At 36.8% G+C, this 8,263-nt stretch overlaps 1 long non-coding RNA gene across 1 annotated transcript; it reads left to right on the plus strand.

Moving 5' to 3' along the window:
- Positions 1 to 5,874: 5,874 nt before the first annotated feature.
- LOC143048983 (uncharacterized) lies at positions 5,875 to 7,762 on the plus strand. The gene is made up of 2 exons (XR_012969974.1): positions 5,875 to 6,772; positions 7,580 to 7,762. It is a non-coding gene; the product is annotated as an uncharacterized LOC143048983 (long non-coding RNA).
- Positions 7,763 to 8,263: the final 501 nt, after the last annotated feature.

The raw sequence follows: 8,263 nt of genomic DNA on the forward strand, positions 1-8,263 counted from the left end.
ATGGGGTAGACTTAACTGTATCTGCTGTATCCTTTATCTCTAGTTCGATGGGATAAATTTTGAATTATTGAGTGAGAGAACATTATCTATATAGCGGAAAGTAAAAGTTAAAGGATATTGCTTAATTTCTTTTCTTTCTTCCTAAGAATATCTTGTATAAAGTCAACCTCATGGGAATGAAGGAATAAGTCGGCAAGAAGAAGGCACACTTGGTTACCATGGGAATGCCAATTGTTTATTGAAAAACACGTCCTCCAAACGTATCAGATATGTTGTCAATCAAGAATGTCAGTTTCAGAGTATTTTTTGTTTAAATCAGTGTGATTTTTTACAAAGTAGTGTTTATCCCTCCCTAAGACAAGATATTTGTATCCACGTTGGCCATTCTTTTTTATGAAATAAAGCAATACCAACTCTTTCAACTTGTCTTTTAGTTTTGGAATGGGGAATACTTCATCTGTAAAATGTAGAAAAGTCAAATCTTATAAAACTATTGCAAGATGAAAGAGTCTTAGATTAAATTAACTCTAAAAGATCTTTATATTTTTCAGCTCACCTGGCCCGAAGCGCCAAGTGAGCTTTTCTCATCACTTGGCGTCCGTCGTCCGTAGTCCGTCGTCGTCGTTAACTTTTTAGATTTTGAACTTCTTCTAGAAAACCTCTGAATGGAATGAAACCAAACTTGGCATGAATGTTTCTTATGAGGTGCTGACCAAGTGTTGTTACTTTGTAGCCGATCCATCATTCAAGATGGCCGCCAGCGGGGGACTTAGTTTAACATAGGACCCTATGGGAAATGCATACAAATGACTTCTTTTAGAGAATCACTGAATGGAATGAAACCAAACATAGGATAAAGGGCTGACCAAGTGTTCTTACTTTGTAACCAATCCATCATCCAAGATAGTCGCCAATGGAGGACTTAGTTTAACATAGGACACGACGGGAAATGCATACAAATGACTTCTTCTGGAGAACCACTGAATATAATGAAACCAAACATAGCATGAATGTTCCTTATGACGTGCTGACCAAGTGTTGTTACTTTGTAGCCGATACATCTTCCAAGATGGCCATCAGCTGGGGACAAAATAGTTTAACATATGACCCTTTGGGAAATGTATACAAATGACTTCTTTTAGAGAACCACTGAATGGAATGAAACCAAACATAGCATGAATGTTCCTTATGAGGTGCTGACCAAGTGTTGTTATTTGTAGCCGATCCATCATCCAAGATGGCCGCCAGCGGGGGACTTAGTTTAACATAGGACCCTATGGGAAATGCATACAAATGACTTCTTTTAGAGAACCACTAAATGGAATTAATCCAAACATGGCATGAATGTTTCTTATGAGGTGCTGACCAAGTGTTGTTACTTTGTAGCCGATCCATTATCCAAGATGGCCGCCAGCAGGGGACTTAGTTTAACACAGGACCCTATGGGAAATGCATACAAATGACTTCTTTTATAGAACCACTAAATGGAATGAAACCAAACATGGCATGAATGTTCCTTATGAGGTGCTGACCAAGTGTTGTTACTTTGTAACCGATCCGTCATCCAAGATGGCTGCAACGGGGGACTTAATTTAACATAGGACCCTATGGGAAATGCATACAATCGACTTTTTTTTTAGAGAACCTCTAAATGGAATGAAACCAAATATGGCATGAATGTTCCTTATGAGGTGCTGACCAAGTATTGTTATTTGTAGCCGATCCATCATCCAAGATGGCCGCCAGCGGTGGACTTAGTTTAACATAGGACCCTATGGGAAATGCATACAAATGAATTCTTTAAGAGAACCACTAAATGGAATGAATCCAAACATGGCATGAATGTTCCTTATGAGGTCCTGACCAAGTGTTGTTAATTTGTAGCCGATCCATCTTCCAAGATGGCCAGCGGGGGACTTAGTTTAACATAGAACCCTGTGGGAAATATATACAAATGTCTTCGTTTAAGGAACCACTGAATGGAATGAAACCAAGCATGGCATGAATGTTCCTTATGAAGTGCTGATCAAATGTTGTTACTTTGTAGCCGATCCAACATCCAAGATGGCCGCCAGCAGGGGGAATTAGTTTAACATAGGACCCTACGGGAAATGCATACAAATGACTTCTTTTAGAGAACCCTTGAATGGAATAAACCAAAACATAGCATGAATGTTCCTTATGAGGTGCTGACCAAGTGTTGTTAATTTGTAGCCGATCCATCATCCAAGATGGCCGCCAGCGGGGGACTTAGTTTAACATAGGACCCTGTGGGAAATATATACAAATGTCTTCTTTTAGAGAACCACTGAATTGAATGAAACCAAGCATGGCATGAATGTTCCTTATGAAGTGCTGACCAAGTGTTGTTACTTTGTAGCCGATCCAACATCCAAGATGGCCGCAAGCAGGGGGACTTAGTTTAACATAGGACCCTACGGGAAATGCATACAAATGACTTCTTTAAGAGAACCACTGAATGGAATAAACCAAAACATAGCATGAATGTCTCTTATGAGGTGCTGACCAAGTGTTGTTACTTTGTAGCCGATCCATCATCCAAGATGGCCGCCAACGGGGGACTTAGTTTAACATAGGACCCTACGGGTAATGCATACAAATGTCTTCTTTTAGAGAACCACTGAATGGAATGAAACCAAACATAGCATGAATGTTCCTAATGAGATACTGAGCAAGTGTTGTTACTTTGTCGCCATTCCAACGTCCAAGATGGCCGCCAGTGGGGGACTGAGTTTAACATAGGACCCTATAGGAAATACATACAAGTTTCTTCTTATAGAGAACTACTGAATGAAATGAAACCAAACATAGCATAAATGTTCCTTATGAGATGCTGACCAAGTGTTGTTACTTTGTAGCCGATCCATCATCCAAGATGGCCGCCAGCGGGGGACTTAGTTTAACATAGGCCCCTATGGGAAATACATACAAATGTCGTCTTTTAGTGAACCACTGAATGGAATGAAACCAAACATAGCATGAATGTTCCTTATGAGATGCTGACCAAGTGTTGTTACTTTGTTGTCATTGCAACATCCAAGATGGCCACCAGTTGGGGACTAAGTTTAACATGGGACACTATGGGAAATGCATACAAAAGTCTTCTTCTAAAGAACCACTGAATTGAATGAAATCAAACATAGCACGAAGATTCCTTTCCTTATGAGGTGCTGGCCAAGTGTTGTTACTTTTAGCCAAATTTTATATTTTTTATATGATTTCAAAAACCCAAGTAGAATCAGGTGAGCGATACAGGCTCTTGAGAGCCTCTAGTTAGGATTCTTATAGCTATCCAATTCAATTTTTAAACATTTACAAACTTTTCGGAGAGATTTTTTCAACCCAAAATAGGTTAACAGATGTAATGATATGCATTTGAATAAGGTCGATTTGCCTCGGTTCAAATCATATGCCAAATATGGGAAACTGAGCACAACTTCAAACATAAGGAAGTTGCATTTAAAGCTGGGGTCACACATTCACGATTTTTACTGCCGTGCTTGACAGGACATTCCCGATTAAAATTTGTCTAAAGTCTGATCAAGATCCTGTGAATCGTGGATGGAAATTCAAACTTTAATTAAAATTTGTAAAACAAATAATTTAATCACGACAACAATCAGATATTGTTCAGGAAGCGTCGATATTCAACCGTTTCCAAGCGAATTTATCCCGATAATCCCGTTCTCAGTCCGCTTCTAATCCAATTTGTATATTTCGCCTGCTAAAATTCGACCGAGTCTGACACGACTTCGTCCCGAATCTACCGAATGTAATCCGACAGATATCAGACAGTGACCAGACAGTTAACCGACGCTGACGGAAGTCATCCTTTCGAAAACTGTCGGCAAACTCGGGATGATCAGGTACTGTCGGAACGTAATCCTATCACGGTCCGCTCTAGTAGATATCGCATTGCAAACGGCTTTGTCTGGTCTCAGTCGTATTGTATTCTGTAATTGTCGGGACTCTAGATCTGACGTGAGTATCATTGACGAATTTCGTATTAATAACGGGACTGTTCCGGAACGGTTTCGGCAAAAACGGTTCACATTCGACAAGATCTGGATGCAATCTGGACTCAATCGGAAGAAAAACAGCAATGAACAATTTTTCCAGATCATTCCCGTTCCACAGGACACCGTACAGAATACACAGAACATTGTTAGGATTTTGATCCGATACAGCAGAATCTGTCACGATATAGGCACGATTGTAATCCGACTAGACAAAATCGGCTGAGTATCCCCGAATGTTACGGGACGCACCTAACTCTCGGGGTGCTTCGCCGAACTATTCGGACCATTCCAGACCCGTAGGAATATGTTACGAACATAAACGACTGCGTTCAGAAAATGATAGGACATTTTAGATAATTGAGGATAGTAATCCGACTTTTTCACTTTTCGTGTCGTATCGCTGTCTGCATGATCTCAAATGGGAGCAATAATCGGCAGTGTATGAACCCCGCATTAGACGGGAAGGGATTGAGAAACAGCTTAAACTCCTAGACCCAACAAACGCAAACTGTCCAGATGAACTACTAAGAAGCACACTGCGAAATAACACGGTGACCGTTCTTCACAAAAACATATAAACAGTCTTCTTTGTTTTGTACATAAATTATGCCGTTAGTTTCACCGTTTGATTCGTTCATTTTTGTACATAATTAGGCCGTTAATTTTCTTGTTTGAATTGTTTTACATTTGTCTTTTCATAGCCTTTCATAGCTTACTATGCGTTATGGGTTTTGCTCCTTGCTGATGGCCGTACGGTGACCTATAGTTGTAAATTTCTGTGTCGATTGGTTTCTTGTATCGCATTGGCAATCGGACCACATTTTCTTTTTCATATTATGACAGTTGAGAAATTCCTGAAGATTTGCGACAAGCAAAATCACAGCCAACCTTATCGCAAGGTTGCAGCAAACTTCCTCTTTTACTTTTCATAAGGGTTTTTATATTAAAGACCAAAAACTACCCGAAAATAGTTAACACAGCAAACAGATTATAACTTGTAATTGATTTCAGGAGCCAGTTGAATATACTATAGAAAGCTGATACACGGTAAAAATAATATTAGGTGTCAGTTGAATGCAAGTAACGTACAGCAACATTATCAGAGACCAAAATATTTGCAGACGCGACAGCCTCTTCTATAGAACCATAAGCAACCAAATACAAATTGACCTACTGCAGAAAGACATAACGTCATTAGAGGACTGGGAAAATAATTGACAACTAATGGTCTTCAATGCGAAAAAATGATACCAACTAATTACAAGCTACGAGGACACACACTAGACATCATTTAAGCCAGCAAATACCTAGGAGTAACAATCAGCGATAACCATGATAACCTAACCTGGGACAGACATTGGGTAAAGGCAACAAAACACTAGGATTCATAAGAAGGAACCTAAATGACTGCACTAAAACGGTAAAAGATGCAGCATATTCAACAATAGAAAGACCTTCAGTTGAGTATACATGCACAGAAAACAAAACAGACTAAAATAAAGATTATTGAACAAGTGCAGGAAAAAGCAGCCCGATTTGTTAACAAGAACTTTACAGACAGTACACCTGGCTCAGTCACGGTGTAAAAAACATGGTAAAATCATTAAAATGGGAAAGCCTTGCAGACCGCAGGAAGCAAAATATGTCAGTATGCATGCTGTTAAAATACAACACGATCTATTAATAAATATAGATCGGCACTAACCATGCTAACATCTGACGCCAAACGATAGCCGGATCAAGAAAGGTCACAACACGCGCCTTCGGTCAATCCTTCTTAACATTTAGTGTGACCCATGAACATGATGAATAACCTTTAATACCCAGTCAGCAGACTAACAGTGGGCCAACGTTGGCAAATGGTCGGCCCGTTGGTCGACCGTTGGTGTTGGCTTCACAACATTGGCCCAACGTTGGCAAATTGTTGGTCCGTTAGTCGCAAATTTATGTTGGCTGTACAACATTGGCCCAACGTTGGCAAATTGTCGGTCCTTTGGTCGCAAGTTTATGTTGGCTGCACAACATTGGCCCAACGTTGGTCTGTTGTTGTAAATTCATATTATTATCTCATGTTGGTTATAAATAATCGGGCAAATGTTGGCATTATGTTAGTAGCAACATAGGGCCGATATGAAATTTTGTTAATAGAATTGATTATATAATATTTTACGCTTTATTTCTCTTGGGAGGCGGATAATTTCGATTGCAGCAGGCTTTATGAAAAGTTAATGTTATAGCGAAAGTGTTTATCAACTGAAATTACATTTACAACTCTATGTTGGGCCAATGCTGGCCCAACGTTGCGTGATCATATATTATACTCTATATATAAGTCAGGTAAAATTTATACTGGAATATCATTACTGTAATAAAAAAAATGTATATCGTAAACATAGATTGCCTGGTTAAAAATTCAAATTTATTGCAATCATTATTTATAATAACTTTATTCATTAAACTTTGTGAAACATAATAATAATAGCAATTATATGCAGAGTGATATTTGATACAGCCAGTCTGTTAATCTAGCCCATTCTGATAAGGTTGACCATATGTTCGACAAATTTCAAAGATAGTTGCTATGGTAATTAAGTTTATAGGAAATCTGAATGTAATGGGATGGTCACTTTTGTGATTATTTCCTGTTGTGTATTTGTAAGAAAGCAGTGATACGAAGAAAACAAAAAGAGAAAATCATGTCATCTGAGATTCAAAGAGAAAGATAGTAACATGTAAGTTGTAACTTTAAAAAAATCTGATATATATATACGATTCAGAATGACAAATACAATATGACTTTTTAATCTAAGGGATGTTGTTAAAAATCAAAACATATATTAATTTCTATCATTTTATAATGCTGATCTTGAAGTTTATACGTTTCGGGCGAAATATTTTCTAGATTTTAAATCATTTCAATCCTATCAATTATCATGAAATATTTGCCACTGAACAATAGTATTTTCAAACAAATGGTGAATTATATAAATCTACAACCACAACATGTATGATCATTACCGAAGTTAATGGAATAAAATTGTCTTAAGATGTACCTTATTCCGTAATGTTTCAAAAATGTGGTATAATGATTTCTACTTCATTAAAATATAAATGAATTCGTTAGTTTTATTGTATTTCTAAATCGCATGCAAACAGATACGATATATTTGTGAAACCTGATCATACACACACTTGAATGTGTAACAGTGATTTTATATATCAAATATATAACTTCATTAATACACATCTAAATTATTCTTTATATATCATGTATATTACGAATATATAAAGTATGATACCGAATTCTGAAATAATAGTAATAAGGGTTTGTTATACCCACAAATCCGTCTAATACTAATGAATTTCTGACCATTAGACAAATAACCAATATAAAAAAAATGGTTATTTAAGATTTTATTTTACAAGTGATTAAACTATTTAGAATATACATTAATTTATATTACATATCTAGAAGGGAGATTACGCACGAATGCATTAGGCAAATACACAGTTCAAGTTTACTTATAACTTTATTACAGAGTCGGTTAGAAAAAAAAACATAGCTGTAAAGAGTCTTCGGATAAGGAGATAGATGATGCAGCTAAAGATTGGCGGCGCTTAAGCCTTGACAGAGAAGGTGGCAAGAAACAGAGAAGGGAAAAAAGAATAACATATATAAATAATAATGACACTGTTGAAGTTCAAATTGAGGAGGACACTACTCGTGGTGACGACCAATGATATTAAATTTAGAATAAATAAAGTTTCATCTTCTGAATAATTTAATTTTCATTCTGGATCTGGAACCAATACAACTAAAATTACATCTCCGAAAAAACTATTTGTATGATCGCCTAACCATAAGCCATACGTCATTTGTTCTGTTAAAGAAATAAATTTTTAGGGAGACAGATTTGTAAAAGCAAATTGCTTGTTTCTGAATCCTTGATATTATTTCATTGTATAATATGTTTAATGTTGATTTATCTGAATAAATATTGTTTAAACTAAAGAAATAAATGAAATTGATATGAAAAAAGAAGATGTGGTATGATTGCTAATAAGACAACTCTTTACAAGACACCAAATGACACAGAGTTTATCTGGTCGATCCATCAAACATTGTCAAAGAAATATCTTAGTGTCACACAATAAATAAAATTAAAGAGGCAAAGTTCATGAAAAAAACAAGGACAGTAACAACAATGGGTAATACAAAAATA

The sequence above is a fragment of the Mytilus galloprovincialis genome, chromosome 10, assembly GCF_965363235.1.
Source record: "Mytilus galloprovincialis chromosome 10, xbMytGall1.hap1.1, whole genome shotgun sequence".
In the NCBI taxonomy this organism is placed as follows: Eukaryota; Metazoa; Mollusca; class Bivalvia; order Mytilida; family Mytilidae; genus Mytilus; species Mytilus galloprovincialis.